Here is a 5,000-nt window from a genome sequence, read left to right on the forward strand (position 1 = left end):
TAATAATATAGATAGCACCAGTAGTAATAATAATAATAATAGTAATAATAATAATAATATATATAGCACCAGTAGTAATAATAATAATAATAATAAAAATTATAATAATAATAATGATATAGATAGCACCAGTAGTAATAATAATAATAATAATAATAATAATAATATAGATAGCACCGGTCGTAATAATAATAATAATAATAATAATAATAATAATAATAATAATAATAATAATATAGATAGCACCAGTACTAATAATAATAATAATAATAATAATAATAATAATAATAATAATAATAATAATAATAATAATAATAATATTATAGATAGCACCAGAAGTAATAATAATAATAATAATAATAATAATAATAATAATAATAATAATAATATAGATAGCACCAGTAGTAATAATAATAATAATAATAATAATAATAATAATAATGATAATAATAATAATAATAATATAGATAGCACCAGTAATAATAATAATAATAATAATAATAATAATAATAATAATAATAATAATAATAATATAGATAGCACAGGTAGTAATAATAATAATAATAATAATAATAATAATAATAATAATAATCATAATAATATAGATAGCACCAATAGTAATAATAATAATGATAATAATAATAATAATAATAATAATAATAATAATAATAATAATAATAATAATAATAATAATAATATAGATAGCACCAGAAGTAATAATAATAATAATATAGATAGCACCAGTAGTAATAATAATAATAATAATAATAATAATAATAATAATAATAATAATAGTAATAATAATAATAATAATAATAATAATATAGAGAGCACCAGTAATAATAATAATAATAATAATAATAATAATAATATAGAGAACACCAGTAGTAGTAATAATAATAATAATAATAATAATAATAATATAGATAGCACAAGTAGTAATAATAATAATAATAATAATAATAATAATAATAATAATAATAATATAGATAGCACCAGTAGTAATAATAATAATGATAATAATAATAATAATAATAATAATAATAATAATAATAATAATATAGATAGCACCAGAAGTAATAATAATGATAATATAGATAGCACCAGTAGTAATAATAATAATAATAATAATAATAATAATAATAATAATAATAATAATATAGAGAGCACCAGTAATAATAATAATAATAATAATAATAATAATAATAATAATAATAATAATAATAATATAGATAGCACCAGTAGTAATAATAATAATAATAATAATAATAAAGATAGCACCAGTAGTAATAATAATAATAATAATAATAATAATAATAATATAGATAGCACCAGTAGTAATAATAATAATAATAATAATAATAATAATAATAATATAGATAGCACCAGTAGTAATAATAATAATAATATAGATAGCACCAGTAGTAATAATAATAATAATAATAATAATAATATAGATAGCACCAGTAGTAGTAATAATAATAATAATAATAATAATAATAATAATAATAATATAGATAGCACCAGTAGTAATAATAATAATAATAATAATAATGATAATAATAATAATAATAATAATAATAATAATAATAATAATATAGATAGCCCCAGTAGTAATAATAATAATAATAATAATAATAATAATAATAATAATAATAATAATATAGATAGCACCAGTAGTAATAATAATAATAATTATAATAATATAGATAGCACCAGTAGTAGTAGTAGTAGTAATAATAATAATAATAATAATAATAATAATAATATAGATAGCACCAGTAATAATAATAATAATAATAATATAGATAGCACCAGTAGTAATAATAATAATAATAATAATGATAATAATAATAATAATAATATAGATAGCACCAGTAATAATAATAATAATAATAATAATAATAATAATAATAATAATAATAATATAGATAGCACCAGTAGTAATAATAATAACAATAATAATAATAATAATAATATAGATAGCACCAGTAGTAATAATAATAATAATAGTAATAATAATAATAATATAGATAGCACCAGTAGTAATAATAATAATAATAATAATAATAATAATAATAATAATAATAATAATATAGATAGCACCAGTAGTAATAATAATAATAATAATAGTAATAAGAATAATAACATAGATAGCACCGGTAGTAATAATAATAATAATAATAATAATAATAATAATAATAATAATAATAATAATAATAAAAATAATAATAATATTAATAAAAATAATATAGATAGCACCAGTAGTAATAATAATAATAATAATAATAATAATAATAATAATAATAATAATATAGATAGCACCAGTAATAATAATAATAATAATAATAATAATAATAATAATAATAATAATAATAATAATAATAATAATAATAATAATAATATAGATAGCACCAGTAGTAGTAGTAGTAGTAGTAATAATAATAATAATAATAATAATAATAATAATATAGATAGCACTAGTAGTAATAATAATAATAATAATATAGATAGCACCAGTAGTAATAATAATAATAATAATAATAATAATAATAATAATAATAATAATAATATAGATAGCACCAGTAGTAGTAGTAATAATAATAATAATAATAATAATAATAATAATAATAATAATATAGATAGCACCAGTAGTAGTAATAATAATAATAATAATAATAATAATAATAATAATAATAATAATAATAATAATAATAATAATAATATAGATAGCACCAATAATAATAATAATAATAATAATAATAATAATAATAATAATAATAATAATAATAATAATATAGATGGAACCAGTAGTAGTAATAATAATAATAATAATAATAATAATAATAATAATAATAATATAGATAGCACCAGTAGTAGTAGTAATAATAATAATAATAATAATAATAATAATAATAATAATAATAATAATAATAATAATAATAATAATAATAATAATATAGATAGATAGCACCAGTAGTAATAATAATAATAATATAGAGAGCACCAGTAATAATAATAATAATAATAATAATAATAATAATAATAATAATAATAATAATATAGATAGCACCAGTAGTAATAATAATAATAATAATAATAATAATAATAATAATAATAATAATAATAATAATAATAATATAGATAGCACCAGTAGTAGTAATAATAATAATAATAATAATATAGATAGCACCAGTAGTAGTAGTAATAATAATAATAATAATAATAATAATAATAATAATAATATAGATAGCACCAGTAGTAGTAATAATAATAATAATAATAATAATAATAATAATAATAATAATAATAATAATAATAATATATATAGTACCAGTAATAATAATAATAATAATAATATAGATAGAACCAAATAGTAATAATAATAATAATAATAATAATAATAATAATAATAATACTACTACTAATAATAATATAGATAGCACCAGTAGTAATAATAATAATAATAATAATAATGATAATAATAAAAATAATAATAATAATAATAATAATAATAATAATAATAATAATAATAATAATAATAATAATAATATAGATAGCACCAGTAGTAATAATAATAATAATAATAATAATAATAATAATAATAATAATAATAATAATAATAATAATAATAATAATAATAATATAGATAGCACCAATAGTAATAATAATAATAATTATAATAATAATAATACTACTACTACTACTAATAATAATATAGATAGCACCAGTAATAATAATAATAATAATAATAATAATAATAAAAATAATAATAATAATAATAATAATAATAATAATAATATAGACAGCACCAGTAATAATAATAATAATAATAATAATAATAATAATGATAATATAGATAGCACCAGTAGTAATAATAATAATAATATAGATAGCGCCTGTAGTAGTAATAATAATAATAATAATAATAATAATAATAATAATAATATAGATAGCACCACTAGTAGTAATAATAATAATAATAATAATAATAATAATAATAATAATAATAATAATAATAATATATATAGCACCAGTATTAATAATAATAATAATAATAATAATAATAATAATAATAATAATAATAATAATAATAATAATAATATAGATAGCACCAGTAGTAGTAATAATAATAATAATAATAATATAGATAGCACCAGTAGTAGTAGTAATAAAAATAATAATAATAATATAGATAGCACCAGTAGTAATAATAATAATAATAATAATAATAATATAGATAGCACCAGTAGTATTAATAATAATAATAATAATAATAATAATAATAATAATAATAATAATAATAATAACATAGATAGCACCAGTAGTAATAATAATAATAATAATAATAATATAGATAGCACTAGTAGTAGTAATAATAATAATAATAATAATAATAATAATATAGATAGCACCAGTAATAATAATAATAATAATAGTAATAATGATAATAATATAGATAGCACCAGTAGTAGTAGTAATAATAATAATAATAATAATAATAATAATAATAATAATAATAATATAGATAGCACCAATAATAATAATAATAATAATAATAATAATAATAATAATAATAATAATAATAATAATAATAATAATAATAAGATAGATAGCACCGGTAGTAATAATAATAATAATAATAATAATAATAATAATAATAATAATAATAATAATAATAATAATAATAATAATAACATAGATAGCACCAGTAGTAATAATAATAATAATAATAATAATAATAATAATAATAATAATATATATAGCACCAGTAGTAATAATAATAATAGTAATAATAATAATAATATAGATAGCACCAGTAGTAATAATTATAGAAATAATAATAATAATAATAATAATAATAATAATAATAATAATAATAATAATAATAATATAGATAGCACCAGTAATAAAATAATAATAATAATAATAATAATAATAATAATAATAATAATAATATAGATAGCACCGGTAATAATAATAATAATAATAATAATAAT

The sequence above is a fragment of the Palaemon carinicauda genome, unplaced genomic scaffold (assembly GCF_036898095.1).
Source record: "Palaemon carinicauda isolate YSFRI2023 unplaced genomic scaffold, ASM3689809v2 scaffold425, whole genome shotgun sequence".
NCBI classification, from domain to species: Eukaryota; Metazoa; Arthropoda; class Malacostraca; order Decapoda; family Palaemonidae; genus Palaemon; species Palaemon carinicauda.